Genomic DNA, 19,178 nt, shown 5'->3' with positions numbered 1-19,178 from the left:
GAGTCTATAGCCTTAATCCACCAAAATCTTCTTAAGTGCCTAGGAGCACCCAACCCACTGCAAGATGCCAAGCAAGGTTACCAACCTTTACCCAATGCTGACCTCTATCTCTCCAAGTGGACTCCACTTCTCTATGGTCTTATCCCCTTTCTAGGGCTCTTAGCAAACTTGGTTCAAATTAAGGCTTTAGGGATAGTAGCCCTCAATTAGGCCAAATATGGAAAATTAGGCAAAATGCTTTCGAGGCTTCAAATAAAAACTAGTTTTTTCATTCCTAGTCCTATATACCTTAGTTTTTATTAAATAAAAATACAAGAACTCCACCACTTAACCTTTGGTTCAAATATGACCCCATTTTCCAACAAGATTATCTAATATGAATCCTGAAATCTCTTCCCACAATAGTGGTTGGCTTTGACATGATTTTTGCTAAGTTCATTTTGTGTATACAGGTTGGAATGAAGCATTGGGCTCACTAGGTTCACTGAAAATTTTGGCATGGTGCTCTCTAGAATATCCACGAGGTATGAAATTAATGCTATTGTAGTTTGAGCTAAAGTGGACTCATATTTTTCTATTATGTATGACACTGATAAATAGAGTGGAAAGTGATAGTATATTACAAGACGGATTGAAAATGTTTAAAAGGTTTGGTAAACTGTGGAGACCATAAGGAAACTTCTTTGTAACTTACTATAATTTTGTTTCCAATTTAAATCTATATGCAGTGTAATATGATCCGTGAAGCAACATCATTTTTGTTGGATGTTTTGAAGCCTAATTTTCTAGAACATGTGCATCTTCAAACTAAGGAAAGTTGTTAATATGATCATGAATCAACTAGCTTTTAAACCTAGTTTAAAAGTACACTAATGTGCAAAGTATGGAAAGAGTGAAAATGTAACTATTTATACATTGTTGATTGTAGAAATTACTGTGGTTTTGTCTTCTCTAATTTTATTTTTAGGCTCTTGAGATTAATTTGGTCACTTTCCCTAATGTTGCTGATGCTATCTTGGCAAATGGAATTTTTAGTCACTATGACCATCCGCATATAGCACAGTTGTGTGAGAAAGCTGGTTTATATATGCACACACTTCAGGTAGGTGATTTGTTGGGAGTACACTTGAGCTTTAATATAGATTGAATATTTTGTATGAAATATTGTCTATATGAATTTTTGTGGAAATATTTTTTAGGTTTACTCTATGTTTCCTTATGTCAAATGGTTTCTTAGGAAACATTTATGCATCACTAATATTGTAAGTTTGGTTACAACACTATACAGAGTTGCCTGATATCAAACGTGTCATTGTCAACACCCATGCTATTGAGCCATAGGTCTGTGAAACATCCTGTGCTCTTGAATTTGAATAGAAACTATCAATTCCCTTACTGATTCCAGAACTTTTCAGGCCCTTGTCGAGTTCTTTGGGACCCTTTCTAGAGAGTGGGCATTGGAGTGCATGAAAGATCTCCTCCTTGGTAAAGTGGTGGATAGTGGCCCCAATGACCACATTTTCATCTATTACTCTAACCATGGAGGACCTGGAGTACTTGGTGAGTAACTATATTTGTTTAAAATTCTAATTACTATATTTAATTATCTTTATATTTGTTTAAAATTCTAATTAATGTCTTTAATTGTGGCAGAAGAAGACATAACCAGATGGAGGAAGGCCTATGAGCTAGAAGCAGAAGCTAGAAAAGCTGTCATGGAGGAGTGCCAAGTATAGGTATTCAATATTTCTTATATTGTTGTGTTTGTCAGAGTTCATAGTGGACATATGCTGTCTTTCCTTACATTTCACCTTGTAGATCCCTAGGCAATTGTTCAGATTGTCAATATGGGCAAACATGTATTTATGAAAATGGGATGAACACCGAATGTTTTAAAATGACACTTGTAGACCACCTCACACTCTATGAGTTCTACAAGTGATAAAGTTTACTATTAATCAGTATTGTATCAATGTTTCAAACTAATTATGTATTGAATTAAGCTTGATAAACAATAGGCTGATGCAAAAACCAAAAACTAAAACAAAATTAGAAATCTTAATCAAGGCCCTTAGATATGATACTCTCCTATGAGTACTTGGTACTTGGGGTACTTGTACCTAGTACTTATGTATGGATAGTTGGGTACTTGCACTCTACAAGTTCTACGAGTGGTAGAATTTTCTATTAATCAATATTGTATCAAAGTTTCAAACTAATTATCTGATTTTATTTGAAAATGAAATTGCTTGAAACCATAAAAATTCTATGCAAAAACACCATCAATTACACCCTAAGAACACTATAACCCTTGTCACATTTGAGCAACACAATTTGTGGCACCAATCATTTTGGTATTGACTTCTTGTCTGCACTAAGTTGCAACACAATTGCAAACCCCTGCCCCAATTGTACAACATTCCCATGGAATTCATATATTCGTTTAGTATATCTGCTAATACTGATTATGGTTTTTTTTTTCATGGTTTGTGAGGTTATGATGTATAAAGTTAGGTGGGATTTGATGAGAAATAGATGGGATTTTTCCAAGCTAGGTAAGAATATAAAGTCATGAATGACTAGGCACTGAATAGTGCAGTTCATTGTTGTACATGGATTTGATGTGCTATTATGACCATAGGCTCTTCTATCTCTTCTTTTTGCATACACATAAATCAATGATAAAGAGAAACCAAGGGGCTACACAATGGAAGCTTTTGTTGAGTTGGGGGAATGGAACAAGAATTAAAAGTCATTAAATTTTGATTAGTTGTGTTATAACTTATGCCACCACCTAGTTTTTCTCTTCATTCATTCATTTATGATTCAAGAGTGGATATATATTTTGTCTTTTGTTGTGCCCTTGTGATCTATGTTTCTGCAGTGATCTTTTTCAGTGGAGAAGAAAGAAAGGGAAAAGGAAAAAGGAAGGGTCTTGTATACACTGTGTAGTAGAAGTGGCTTACATACAATACTTTAGTTTCTAGCAAGAGTAGCAGGAGGCTAGGTCAGTCAGTAGTAGTGGTAGTAGTAGTAACAACACTAACTGTACCATGCAAATATATTCAAAAAATCAATATGCATATCCTGCAATATTGGCTTGCCATTAAATGACATTTCATGGAGGTAGTCAATAAAATAGTTCAAAAACCTTACCTATGATTCCACATTTTGCATGCATGTCTACTAGGGTAGTTGCAACTTAAAAAAATATATTCTCTCAATATATCTATTTTGTGCATATCCAACAACCATGGCTTTTGATGACCACATTACATTCAGGCATCTTGTCAAACAGTTCACATGACTTATCTATGCTTCCATTTTGCAAGCATATACACTCACATATTCTATTTATTTTGATTTTCTCAATATAGTTTATGACTATAATTAGAGTGAATTCTATATATAGTCTATGACATTTCTTTGAGGCATACCATAAAATAGTTCACATGCCTTGCCTATGATTTGACATTTTGCATGCATCCCGCACTCTCTCATCCAACTGATGGGTTACAGAGAGTGATCTAAAACAACGATGCTAAAAAATACACACAATCAAATCCAAAATGAACTTGCATTACAATATCAGATTTCCACAATCCATTTGTAATGCAAGTTCGTTTTGGATTTGATTGTGTGTATTTTTTAGCATCATCATTTTAGATCACTCTCCGTAATCCATTAGCTAGATGAGAGAGTGTAGGATGTATGCAAAATGTCAAATCATAGGCAAGGCATGTGAACTATTTTATGGAATGCCTCAAAAAAATTTCAACCAAGCATTGGTTGAAATTTCAACCAATGCTTGGCAATTTTCTACCAAGCATTGGTCAAAATTTTGACCAATGCTGGACAATTTTCTACCAAGCACTGGTCAAAATTTTGACCATTGCTTGGCAGTTTTCCACCAAGCATCGGTCAAAATTTTGACCAATGTTGTGTAGTTTTCTACCTGCATTGGTCAAAATTTTGACCAATGCTTGGCAGAAATTGTGCCAACAATTTTGAAAGTTTTCGACCAATGTATTGGTCAAAATTTTGATGAGAAATTTTTTGACCAACCTGGGTCAAAATTTTGACCAATAATGGTCGAAAAATGAGCCCAAATGTACTAGTGCATGTTTTTATATACCTCCAATATTTTGAATGAGAGAATGGTATCTGTAGCACCATTGTCTGGGCAAAGAAGGTTTTGTGAGAATGTTGAGAAGCAAAATATTGATCGATCAAGTCTGAAAGTGGCTAGTATCTTTCAAACTAGAAAATGTTCAAGGGTTTTGTTTCGCATTCGCCAAGTGAGGCTATTTTAGAGTTTTTTAATATCCAAACACACAGTAATGTATTGTTTAAAAGGCATTCACACAAGATTATTCTTGTGGGCCCCAGCTAGGTTGGTGGATGCAAAGTAAATTTTGATTGATGTAGTAAATGACATTTTGATGACATGGACTTGAGCATCGAATGGTAGAGCAACACATGGCACATGTTTCTAGACCTGGCATAGATCTTGAGGCATTATGAGATGGCAAAATAAGACACATGGTGAGATGTCACATTCTTGCACAATATGTGAGAATGTGACAAGGCAACATGTGGTAGGGTGCTGAGGTGGCACTTACTTCAAGGCTGGTAAGCTGACAAAAAAGGACATGTGTTACACTATCACATTATCATGATGAAATGGTGAGATGCTAACTGTGTATGCAACAATGCGACGGTGTGACAAATGGCAGAGGTGATGAAATGGCAACTTGCAAATCAATGCTCTAGATTGTGCCAAATGGCAGAAATTGACAACTATTGCATTGTCACAAAATGAAGATGCTCAACCATTAAGGAATGCAAAAATGTGAGGATTAATTAGGTGGTGACACATGGTAGCGTATTAGAGGTAGGAAAGTAGTTCGTGGGCCAAGTAGGAGGTGCCACATGGTGCCTATGTGGCAAAGGGGTCTACGTTGTGATGATGTGGTGATTGTTAGGATAACAGGTTAGTTGAGACTATTGAGAAGGTAACACATGGTGATGATGTGTCGAAGTGTTGTGAGGTGCGCTAATGTGTCTAAATGACAATGCAAAAGTAGATAAATCAAATGTTTCCATACATCATAGGTTGGTCAAACCAGATTTGACCCAGATGGAGAAGGGAGGAAAAAATTCAAAAGTTATAAATTCCAATATTTTATTATTTTTTCTTCTCCAAAAGAATACAAGTCAATGAAATAAAGTGAGATTTTAACATAAAGTTTCAACTTTAGGTAAAAGGTAATTTTTTGCAAAAGTCCAGGCCTATATATTAGTCTGCAACCTAGAGTTTCAAATGGTTGTCTAGGGAATTTTTCTTAAGCAAGTATAGGACAATTATATATCAACAAAAAATTATACTAGGTTTTGTCTGAGGTTCTTCTTATGCAATTGCATTCTGGTATAGGTAGTTCATTTTTAGTTCTTGATAAAACAGTGAAGTGGGTAGGTGCCAAAATTGGAAAGGGTCTTAGTAGTAGTATTATTTCACATCCAAAGTGGTCTATTGTGGATTTTGGAAACTTTTGGCATCAAATCTAATAGTTTACCAGAAAAGGACTTTTCTCATCATTCTGGGAGATATTTTTAGAGTTTGTTGGGTAGAATGATGGGATTTGATCTAGATTTTAGTTCTTGAGAGATGAAAGATGTTTTGCAATAGCATTGGAGGGAGATTCAAGTGGAAAAGTGATGATTCATGATTAGATTTGGGATTCCTTCCTCATCTATATATTTCTTTCTCCTCTCATTGTATAGGGTTGGATCTAATCTATTGATTAGAGCTCTAGTTGTGATTCCACCATTCTTCAACATTTTATCTCTCGATGAACATAAAAATAAAGATAGAGCATAGTTTTGGTCTATTTTTGTGTTTTATGAGTCTTTCATACGTCTCGAATGTACTTGTTTCAAAGGAATGACTGCAAAGAACAAAAAAATACTTAGTGTCATTCTGATTCATATCTCCTTTCTCTGTTGTCTACAATATTTTGTGGTTTATGAAAAAAGAACATAGATCCAATTGCATCTATTTTGGGTTGTATATCTTGATCTGATTTTCCTTTGATTTAAAGAATCATGTAAATGCTTGACACATTTTGACAGGGTTGTGAATTTCATGAGAAGGATGTGTGATGAATATGAGGTTTAGTATGAACATTAATGTATGATTCACAAAGTGATAGATAGATTTGATATCTTGATTTATGAGTTATGTCATTAATATCATGGATGTGTGTTGTGATTTATAGAATACCCAATGGATAAGGCATAAATCAGCTACATGATCAATTCAACTTCTTGTTGCATATGTAGGGTTGTGCTGATTCAAACTCAAATATCAATTATCCATTTTCCCTTTCTATTTAGGATTTGAAAGGATAACCTCACCCAACTTGTGAATTTCATAGGTTTTGTAACTTCCTACTACATACCTTTGTTATTGCATGAGTATAAGAGAAATAAGGGTTTTAATCTACTTTGTATAGATTCAGATATATGCTTTGGCAACTAGTATCATATGAATGAATCTAAAGGTCTACCCACCTAGGTTTTGTAGAGCCTAAAGTAGAAGAAGGAGTTCAAACTTATAGTTGGACCAAGTTTTAAAAAAAATGTTTCTGTCATAGGAGATAGCTTCCCTTAGATGCAATCTTGTCTTGTCTACCTAGTAGTTGAAATCATTGTTAAATCAAGAGCCAACAGTTTCTACTAGTGCTTGCACTTCTTGATAAATAAGGACAAACACTTAATGCACTAAAATTTATTTCTACTCTAGGAAGATGTCCAAATTTCTTTAAGCTCATTTCTACTACTTTTAATCTTCCAAGTAGAGTCTCTTTGGTAAACTTCTCAGTACAAGGCATCATTTGCTCAATCATTTGCGTTGTCTGTCTGAATGGTGTCAAAGTTTTCAATATCTTCCATATAATCTCATCTTCATCTTTAGATCCACTACAAGACTTAATTCTTGCAACAATTTATGATATTCCACCAATATAGCTTCTTATAGATTCATCTTCCATCATTTTAGCATCTTGAAACAAGCATATCCAATTGTGTAGTATGATTCTTTTAGCATGTTTTTCACCTTCAAAAGTAGGTTATAAAGATTCCTAAATTACATGAGATGTCTATAAGGATTTTACCTAAATGTATTTGTTCTTAGGAGGAGATGATAATAATGTTTGTCTGGCAAGTATATTACACATGAACATATCTCTTTTAGCTTCACTGCATTCGTCAAGTTATCTTCTTTCCATTCTTTGTCATCAACTAATACCCTAAACCCTTACATAGAAAATGAGTCTTCATCTTCTCCTTCCATCTATCATAGTTAACTCCATCAAATTTAAGAATTTCATTTTTTGAAGTGACCCACCATTGATCTCCTTAAGCTGTTAAACTTTTTCTTCAAGGACATAATGCTCATATACTAATTGTTAGAAAGTAAAGTCCACCAAGATAACTGGGGGGGGCTGTGGGGGTTAATGGGGTTTTACAACTATTAAAATATTTATCAACCTTATTAACCCTTAACCATGTGATCAATATAATCAACATCCATAAGAAGATACACATATATAATAACATTAGATATGTTAACTTGGAAACCCTTGATCAAAAGGAAAACCCTAGCAGGGATGGTACTTACAAAATGATGTACTAATATAAAAGTTCTTTGTAAGAGGATCAAATCTATTAGGAGCCAATGAAATACATTCAGTACATATCAATCCCTGTTAGGAGACTTTGAATCCCTATGAGGAGATTCTAACCTAATAAGGAGTTGTGCCAACGCTGTTAGGAGTTGTAGAAGGAAGAAGGAACCATTGTTGAAATAGCTTCAAGGGTAAGATCACCAAACTCATTGTGCAACTAATCTCTATATTATTTGTTGTGCCTCTCATGTTTACAGTCTATACCTTATTATATTTTGATCTGAGTGATACCTGTTACTCATGTTATTTTTACATTTGAGATGACCTAATGGTTAGATGTTGTACTTTGATTTCCAGTATCATAGATGTTGGATTACTATGTTGTTCAGTTGATCATATTTTCATGATGATGCCATTTTGAGATGACAATATGTTTTATGATGATATCTAGTTCTCCAATATTTGGACATATCTTTGACTATGATATATGTTGGATTTAATGCTATGGTAATTTACTTCATGCTTGCTATGTTATTCTTTATGCAAACGTGAGTGATGTAAATGGACTATCTTAGTATAATTGAATAAATTGTTCAATTAGGTTATCTAATGCATTTATTGCTCTAAATATGTTATTATATGCAATTGTACTTGATCATGTATTTAGTGTGCAAGATTTATATTCTTGGCAGTGACACATAGAGTTAGTGATTTGATTGTTCATATTTTACCAATGTCGTCCTTGTATAGTTGACATATCTTGTTTAAGTGTCTAAATTAAACCTTCTAGTGATTTGATAAATCCAGAATCATTTTCTTTATGTGATTAGACCTATGAATGTGTCTATGCATTTAGAGGTTAGCATTGTCATGAAAGTTGTTAAGGATTTCTGTGATTTTAGTTTAAAGGTTTTTAGGCTTTATTTTAATTGATTTTAATTCCTTGTAGCTTTTCCATAGATGAATTCTAATTAATTGGAATAACCTATTTTCATTTGGGTTGATTTAGGGATTAACTAGTTTTCCCATTTATTTACCCTAATCGATTATTCACTTGAAAAGTGAATAAGTATCCAAAGAGGAAATTAATTCCTCACTTCTCACTTTTGAAAATTAGAAATTTGAGAGCTTTTTCCAAAATCCTCTTCTAGAGGATTGTGTTTCTATTCATTGTGAGAGCTACAGGCATGGAATCTTCATGAGATCGATCTTGTTGGATCCAGCTCGGGAAGACATTGGTTTTCCATGACTTTCAATAACTTTCGTGAGATATTTATTTTATTTGGCTGATTGCAATTTTAGCCCTTTTGGCTATCAAGGAGGGCTCTCTCATTTTTATGTTTCAACTCCATTTTTTTTTCCATTTCTGGTAGTTGTATATTAGGAGGTTGAGAACTAGTGTTTCCATCCATTTTTTGTTGTTAGTTCTGCCTAGTTGGATGGGTATGAAAGCTTCCCCAATTTTTGGGATGAGGGCTTGGGGTTTCACACTATTATGCTGGCTATTTTTGTAGATAGTGTCCAAACCTAAATATTATTGGATTTTTGTGGCTTTTGTGCCCTAAGACCAAATGGGTTTTAATTTCAATTTTTTTGAGTTTTAGGGTTTTTACCTCAATTTGTGTGTTGCCTAGTTGTTTCTAGTTTTCTTGGCATGATGTTGGTCATGGGCATGGATTATATATAGCATGCTAGTTAGACCATTGTTGCACTTTTTTGGTTGCATTGGGATGCGTATTGTATCTGTATTCCCAAGCTTGTATTTGGTTGAGTGTTATTTTACTTGTGTTCTCATCCAACCCTTGTGTTATGATCTTTGTGATGTTGGTATGCCCACACAAGCATGCACATGTGCATATTTTTTTGGTGACTTATGAGGTCCAAACTCTTAGTTTTATTTTGATGGAGTTATGTTCATGGGGTTGGGTTAGGAATATGCATTGCCTATGGGCACTCATCATGTGATGAGCATGGGTATGTATGGTAGGCGTTGGAGGGGCTTCTCTCGTAGCCTCTGTGACTATTTCTAAGGTTTGCATGAAGAAGTTTCTAAGTAAGTGATAACTAAAGAAATAATCTGGGTAATAAAATTAAGATAATAAAATGTGATGTCTTACGATTTGATTCTGAGGATGCTCAATGATGACCTCCAAGGGAGTCCCTTGAGAGTGTTTCCACACTAGTGTGATGGCCTCCAAAGGAGTCCCTTGAGAGTGTTTCCACACTAGATTTATCTTGGGAGTCCCAAGCATATTAATCTATACTATAGCCCATACATAGTTATCCCTAGAGTGTTTGACTAGGACCTGATCCACTTGCATTATCTCATGATCTTGGTTGTATTCCTGTTTACTATCTAGCATGAGTGTTAGCCATAGACATTTTATTTATGTGTGTTTGTGGTTAGATCATCATCTCCATTATCATGGTGGAAGTGGACCTACAAGTTTCACATGGTTGGGAGGCATACCTACCTATACCACTATTGCGGCTTGATGTATGGAGACAATATGTTATTCCAATGCAACTAGTGCCTGATTTCACTTGGTATATTTAGGATTTTAGAGTATGCTTTGTTGTGATTTATGCTTTCATTGGAATGCTTGGATATCATGTTTAAATGATGTTAGTTTATTTTAAGCATTCCTATGTTATGATGTTTAGCATATGATTAGATGATGTGATTTGTTTAGTTGGAGTATATTTTCCTTTATTGGTTTAGCATGTTAGATTTCCTTTTTCTTACGATGTTATTATGTTTTAGTAGTAACACCCTCATAAGACAACTTTGAATATCTAGTTGGTATTTTGGGATGTTACGTGTGGGTGATGGGCAAGACCTTCAAGCTCTCAGGATGCTATTACGGTTGGGAGAAATTGCACAAGAGTTTAGTTTTTTTTTGTATATTATGATGTTTCTTTTAGTACATTTTCTTATAATGCTATAGTTTAGATGGTTAGTTTCTTTTCCATATTTCTTCTCTTGTGTTTGAGTGTCCAAGCCTCAATTTGTGGATTTGATACTCCTTGGTGTGGAGGAATTTTTTTTCCTACTTGTTCATCTTTCATTTTCTCTATTTGTTGTTATACTTCCTCACATTAGAGAAGTGTTTTCCCATTCAAGAATGTGTTCTCTTGCATGAGAAGGAATTCTCTCATACAAAGTATAGAGGAAGCTCACACAAGATTATATACTCTCCCATGTGAGACTTGGCACTTCTTCACACACATGTGGGCATTCTCTTGTGTGAACCTTGGTAGTAGACAAAGAGAATTGTTGGCTATACTAGAGCACTTCCTTGTGCGAGAGGGTAGTTCCTTGAGTGATGTGACACACTTTGTCGCATGAAGGTGTACTTCCTTGTGTGATATTGTTGTTGTCTTTCCTTATGCAAAAAAAAGGGGTATCTCCACTATTTTTCAAGGAACACATTTTGGTGTTTTGAGTAACCTTTAAGATTACCTATTTTTCCAGGCTTTGACAGATCAAAGATTTTATGTTTTGTTGTCATCTTTGGTTCTTGTCTTCTATATTTTTTCTTTTTTGGTTAGAAGTGGCTTTTGGAGATCCGTTGGTGTTGGATGTTTGTTTAGTCTTCTGTTACAATATTTGTGATCCTTGTATGTTGATTGTCGTGTGCATCCATACTTGTTTACAAAAGTAAATTATCTTAGCTTATATTTATCCTTGTTCGAAGGATCTCTAGGTGGGGCATTGCATCTAGTATCAGAGCCCATTTTGCAACATTGGGATCTCTATGTTATGCTTTCACTATGTTATTACTTTTAGTGCATATATTGTTATTTTATGGTTGCTATTTTGATATCTTTTTGAGGTTCATGTGTGTGACTCTTATGATTGTGATGTCTAATTCTGACCTTATCCTATTGCTTCAATGGTGATGCCTCCTACACGTAGACTTGGTGGTCGGGGTAGTAACTAACAAATTATTAATGAAGAAGAACACCATGAGGAGGAACATCAGGATGGTGAGGGAGAACAAGGTAACAATGATTATGGTGGCATTGGAGCACTGATGCCATTGCTTTAGGAGATCATATCTTAGTTGGGACCTCATGTAGAGGAAAACCAATGTGACCATGGTCAGGAAGAGGGATCTTGTCATGGAGATTCTCACATATATGAACATAGAGAGGAGGAGCGTAAACATTTTTGCACACCAACTGGTTCTAGAAGGCACCATCAGGGTGGTAGGGACTACGATGATGAGGATTCCATCTATTTAGATATTATGAAATCCCTTCAATAGTCCAAATGGCCATTCTATGATGGCAAGGGAGGTGGCCTTTGCAAGGAAACTCAGGTGCAGAAACAACTTCCTACACTAATCTCTTAAGAGAAGTATGGTGCAAATCCTATTAAAATCTTTTACACTTACAGATTCAATATCATGTAAACAACAATATTTCAGCCAACCAAGCATAAAGAAAATAGATAGAGAACGAAACACAACACAAAGATTTGCTAGTGGGGAAAAACCTTTCAGTAAAACAACCCCACCCCTCTAGAACCTACATAATGTATTATCTTCAACACAAGGTTACAATACACTTGCAATGCAAGTTCAACAGCAACAACATAAGACTCCTGTAGCAACTCACAGTACCAACAATACACTTCCTTGCATCGCATCTCTTTGCAACCCTAAAGACACTTATAACATGCCCTTCATAGTACTCAAATTTATCAGTTGCCACATGTCTTCACCTGTCATTGAATCTTCCTGACATAGCTCTTACGTGTCATAGGAATCCATCATAGCCATTTTAGCCATGATCTCCTTATACACAATTCAAGATGCCAACACATCAACATTATTTGCAAGAAATACATTTTACAAAACAAATAATAAGAATAGGAACTATCCAAGGTTGAGACACCTTATTCCTAACAACCTTAAGGCAGAGACTTGGTTATTGAACATGAAGCATTTATTTTCCATGTATCCATATGCAACCAATATGAGGGCCCATTGTGGAGTTATGCAACTGAGAGACCACAAATCTATTTGGTTGAATATAGAGGGGTGGAAGCTCAAGATCAATATCATAGATCTCACCTGAGAGATCTTTGAGGAGAGGTTCAGAGAGAGATTTTTATCTCCTCAATTCAGAGAGGCTTCGGCTGATGAGTTCTATGGGATTATACAAGGGAACATGTCAGTGGACCAGTACAAGATTAGGTTCTTTGAGCTTAGGTAGTACTCATACTATAATCATGATGAGATACTCCTTACTCAACATTTTATTCAAGGTCTAAAGGATTCCCTTAATGGAGGGGTTTGGATGCATCAACCTAGGACCCTTATCCTTGCTGTAGAGAAGGCACAGATTGTGGTGAGCAATTTTGCTAGAGGTTTCTGTGGTAAATCAGGTTCTTAGAACCATAGTGCACAAACTTTAGGCTAGGATGCATAGTTTACTCAGTCCTTTGGGAAAGGCCAAACCCAATCAACACCGGCACAAGGGGGTCAACATCACCAAAAGTGACAAAACTATCATCAATGGTCCAAGGGTGGAAAATATTTAGGTATCTCGGGGAAGAAAGACGATGACCTAAACCATGGCTAGAAGTCTCAATAGGATCACCCTTCTTAGAGTAGTCAATAGAACTGTAGTAAGGGAAGTGTACGTTATGCTAGCACTAACTAGGGTGAATGTGGACCTTGACGCAACTTTTCAGGATAATGCTTTTCTTGTGGACAAATCAGCCATAGAGCAACCAAATGTCCTAGTAAGACATCTTCAAGACTTAATAGAGGTGTAGCTAGATTAGAGCCTATTGTGGGAGATGTAGGTAGAAGTCATCAAGTATTTATGATGGTTGATAATAGTCAAGCTTAGCACTGAGGTGTCATAGTCGAGGCTACAAGTACATTGCACATTATTTTATCTTCAATATTATTCAATTCAAGTGCTTTAGATTCTTTTATTTCACTCTCCCTTGTTTAGTGATGTGGGATAGTGGCAACACATTAGGTCTATAGGTGGCAAGTTGAGTTAGCCATAGGATCCATAGTGGTTGTAGACTCCTTGGTCAATGGTTGTAAATTGAACTCGGGTATCTTCACCACCACAAGCAATCTTCATATCCTACCTCTAGGATCATATGACATTATGTTGGGCATGGATTGGTTAACCCCCCATTAGGTTAATATCAGTTACAAACATAAGTTGGTACAATGTGTTGATGATAGGTGGGCAGGTGGGTCTTTTAGGGGTCTAGAGACTAGTCTTACTTTAGATGATTTTAGGAAATCAACTGAAGTGGACCGTGCAAAAGGGATGTTAGATGTTTGTTTTTTTTATCAGTGATCTTGAGGAGGTTGAGAACCATATGGTGACACTTGATGATCACCCACTCCTTTGTGAGTATGCAGAGATGTCTCTAGATGAGATACTCAGTATGCGACCACAACGTGACATTGATTTTTGGATCGATTTGGTACTGAGAGTGTAATCGATTTCATGAGCTCCTTGCCACATGACTACTCAGGAGTTGAGTGAGCTCAGATTATAGATGGAAGAATTATTGGCCAAGGGCCATAGTTTCATCCTTGTGTATCCCCATGGGGTACACCACTCATCTTTGTGAAGGAGAAAGATGGATCATTACATTTATGCGTCGACTACATGCAGTTGAACAAGGTGACAGTGAAGAACCAATACCCTTTGCCAAGGATAGATGACTTGTTTGATTAGATGAAGGGAGAGTGAGTGTTCTAGAAGGTTGATCTTAAGTTGGGATACCATCTGCTTTGAATTCATGAAGTGAACATTCCTCAGACAACTTTTTGTACATGATATATGCATTATGAGTTCATGTTTGTACCCTTTGGGTTAACCAATGCACCATTGATGTTCATGAGCCTGATGAGTGGAGTATTTCACATGTACCTCAATTAATGTGTCATTGTATTCTTGGATGACATATTGATCTATTCAAATACTGTAGAGGAACATGAGGTCCATTTATGCCAAGTGTTACAATGCTTGCAATAGTATTAGTTGTATGGAAACTTGTGTAAATGTGGATTCTTCCAATCAGAGGTGAAGTATTTGGGGCATACAATTAGTAGTGATGGTATTTTGATGGATTGAGAGAAAATCTTAGCTATCATGGATTGGCCGATACCCACTAATGTTTTTGAGGTTTGTAGTTTCATGGGAGTAGTGGGTTATTACCATTGCTTTATGAAGGATTTTTTGTGTGTGGCTCATCCCATCACTTCTCTTTAGTAGAAAGGGAAGAAGTATTTTGGTTAGAACAATGTGAGGCAACATTTAATGCTCTTAAGGAGTGTTTAACCAGTACACCAGTCCTTGTAGTGCCCAATCCTATAGGCAATTTTATGGTTTGCACGGATGCTTCGTTGGAAGGTGTGGGTGCAGTGTTGATGTAGGATGATTGTGTGATTGTATACAAGTTTGGAAAAATCAAGGATCATGAGCTTAACTACCCCACTCATGATTTAGAACTTGCAGTCATGGTGCTCTTGTTCATTGGAGGCATTTCCTTTTGGGACACAAGTTTGAGTTGCATAGTGATTATAGGAGCTTGTAGTATATCTTTACTTAGCCAAACTTGAATCCACAAAAATGTCACTAGATGGAGTCCTTGTGTGAGTATGACTTTGATGTTCATTACTTAAAGGAAAGGAAAATGTTGTCACAAATGCCTTGAGTAGGAGGTGACATGAGATATTAGTGTTGTCATTAGGAGTGGATTTTTGAGGTCGTATCTTGGAGGCCTTGCCTAGTGAAGCTTGGTATCAAGAGGTGAGGGTGGAGATTGAGTCAGGACATACCCTTGAAGGGAGGTTTTCAAGTTATTTGCTTGAGTTTGATGGACTACTGTGACACTTGAGGCATATTTATGTACCAATGTCTGCTGATATTTGTACCTTGGTTTTGTCAAAAGCACATCTTGCACCATATTTTACACATCCCAAATCAAGAAGATGCATGCCAACCTTAAGAAGTTGTACTTTTGGGAAGGGATGAGGCACAATGTTGCTGACTTTTTTGCTCGATGTTTGGAGTACTAGAGAGTGAAGGCAGAGCATCAACATCTGATAGGTCTTTTGCAGCCGCATACCATTCTAGAGTGGAAATGGGATACAATATCTATTTATTTCATCATAGGGTTGCCTATGTCGTCATGACAACATGATTGTATTATGGTGATAGTGGACAAGTTGTCCAAGGTAGCACATTTTTCACCCATGGGGACATCCTATATAGTTTCTTTCATTGCACATGTTTTCTTGGAAGATATTGTTCAATTGCATGGAATTCCTTTCCAAATTATTTTGGATATAGATCCAATATTTATTTCAGCACTGTGGATGTCTTTCCAACATGCTTTGGATGCAGAACTCAATTTTAGTTCAGCTTATCACCCAGAGACTAATTTTTCAACAAAGAGAGTGAACTAGGTTCTAGATGGCATGCTTTGCATATATGTGATGGAAAGGTAGGTGAAGTGGGAGGATTATTTATACTTTTTTGAATTTTCATATAACAATGGGTATCATAGTTATCTTGGCATGTCACCTTTTTAGGCCTTATACGGTAGACTATGTGATACCCCTTTGAGTTGGGATTATTTGGAGGACCATGCACTTCTAGGTCCAGAGATATTTTAGGATATGGAGTGGTAGGTTGTTTTTATTAGAGAGCATTTGGTTACTACTTAGGATAGGAAAAAGAAGTATGTAGATGCCCATAGGTTAGATTGTCACTTTTTTGTTGGTGATAGGGTGTTTCTGAGAGTGCATTTGAGGAAGAAACCCGTCTATTATGGGAAAGGCTCTAAGTTGGTGCCACATTTTGTCAAACCCTTTGAGATCCTCAAGAAGATGGGTCATGTTTCTTATTGACTAGTATTGCCATCTAGCCTATCATGCATCCATGATGTTTTTATTTTTATTTTGAGGTAGTATATTATCGATGTGACCCATGTTCTTCATTGGGATGCTTTGTAGGTGGAGGATGCACAACTTTCTTTGGAGCCCATTCATATCCTTCAACATTAGAGATTAACTTTAAGAGTTTAGGACATAGAGCAAGTAAGGGTCCAATGGGACCCAAGTGATGAGACTTTCACTACTTGGGAAGATGGTACATGATTGAGAGATTTATAACTAATATTTTTGTAGGCTTCTAGGAGTAAGCCTATGCCTAGTGGGGGAGTATGTAGTGCCTCTTGTGTTTACAGTCTGTACCTTATTATTTTTTTTCTAAGAGATACTTGTTACTTATGTTATTTTTATTTTTGAGATGACCTAATGGTCAAATGTTATACTTTGATTTCTAGTATCATAGATGTTGTATTAATATGTTGTTTAGTTGATCATATTGCATGATGATGCCATTTTGAGATGATAGCATGTTTTATGATGATATATAGTTATACTTTATCCAAACATGAGTGATGTAAATGGATTATCTCAGTATAATTGAATAAATGGTTAAATTAGGTTATTTAATAAATTTATTGCTTTGACTATGTTATTATATATAATTGCACTTGATCATGTGTTTTAATGTGCAAGATTTATATTTCTAGTAGTGACACATGGAGTTAGTGATTCATATGTTTATATTTTACTAGTGTTGTCCCTGTATGGTTGATGTATCTTATTTAAGTGTCTAAATTAAAGCTTTCTGTGATTTGATAAATCTAAACTTATTTGCATTCTATGATTAGACCTATGAACATGTCTATGCATTTAAAGGTTCACATTGTCATGAAAGATGTTAAAAATTTCTGTGATTTTAGTTTAAGGGTTTTCTGGATTTATTTTAATTCCTTGTAGCTTTTCCATAGATTAATTCTAATTATTTAGAATAGCATGTTTTTATTTGGGTTGATTCAAGGTTTAATTAGTTTTCCTAGTTATTTACCCTAATTGATTATTCACTCAAAAAGTGAATAAGTATCCAAAGAGGAGCTTAATTCCTCACTTCTCACTTTTGGAAATTAAAAATTTGAGATCCTTTTCCAAAATCCTCTTTTGGAGGACTGAATTTTTGTTCATTTTGAGAGCTATAGGCATAGGATCTTTGCAAGATTGGTCTTGTTGGATCTAGCTTGGGGAGACCTTGGTTTGTCACAACTTTTGGCAGCTTCCATGAGATATTTATTTTATGTGGTTGATTCTTGTTTTAGCCCTTTTGGCTATTAGGTAGGGCTCTCACATTTTATGTTTCAACTCCATTTTTGTTTTCATTTTTGGTAGTTGTATGTTAGGAGGCTGAGAACTAGTGTTCCCCTCCATTTCTAATTGTTAGTTCTATTTGGTTGGATGGGTATGAATGTTTCCACAATTTTTTGGATGAGAGTTTGGGTTTCATATTGTTATGCTGGTTGTTTTTGCATATAGTGTTCGAACCTAAATATTATTGGATTTTTGTGGCCTTTGTGCCCTAAGACCATTGGGTTTTAATTTTGAAGTTTATAGTTTTGGGGCTTTTACCTTGATTTGTGTGTCACCTAATTTTCTACGGTTTTCTTGGCATGATGTTGGTCATGGACTTATATTATTTGTAGGATATCAGTTAGACCATTGTTGTACTTTTATGTTGCATTGGGATGCATGCCACATCTGTACTCTTGAGCTTGTATTCGGTTGAGTGTTATTTTTCTTGTGTTCTAATCCATACCTTATGTTATGATCTTTGTGATTTTGGTGCAACCACACATGAGCATGCATGTGCATGCATTTGTCTAGTGACTTGTGAGGCTTGAAATCCTGATTGTATTTCGGTGGACTTATGTTCATGGGGTTGGGTTGGGAATATACATTGCCTACGAGTACTCATCATGTGATGAGCATGGATATGTAAGGTAGGAAATGGAGGGGCTTCTCTCATAGCCTTAGTGACTATTTCCTAGGTTGGTGTGAAGAAATTTCTAAGTGATAAAAAATGAACTGGGTAATAAAATTAAGATAATAAATGTGATGTCTTGCAGTTTGATTTTGAGGATGCTCAGTGATGGCCTCCAAGGGAGTCCCTTGAGAGTATTTCTGAACTAGATTTAGCTTGGGAGTCCCAAGCATATTACTCTTGACTATAGCCCCTACATAATGACCCATAGAGTGTTTGTCGAGGACCTAATCCATTTGCATTGTCTCATGATCTTGGTTGCAGTCCTCTTTACTATTGGGCATGAGTGTTAGCCATTGATGTTTTCTTTATGTGTGTTTATGGTTGGATCATTATCTCCATTAGCATGAAATAAATGGATCTATGAGTTTCACATGGTTGGGAGGTGTAGCTAGCTATACCACTATTGGGGACCATTGTACAAAGACAGTCTATTATTTTAGTGTGATCGATGCTTGATTTCACTTGCTATATTTGAGATTTCAGAGTATGCTTCCTTATGATTTATGCTTTCATTGGAATTCTTGGATATCATGTTTAGATGACATTAGTTTATTTTATGCATTCTTATATTAT

This window comes from Cupressus sempervirens, chromosome 7, assembly GCF_028749045.1.
Source record: "Cupressus sempervirens isolate cs-2001-9-10 chromosome 7, ASM2874904v1, whole genome shotgun sequence".
NCBI lineage: Eukaryota > Viridiplantae > Streptophyta > Pinopsida > Cupressales > Cupressaceae > Cupressus > Cupressus sempervirens.
The sequence above is the reverse complement of the archived record's forward strand: the minus strand, read 5'-3'. Positions refer to the sequence as shown.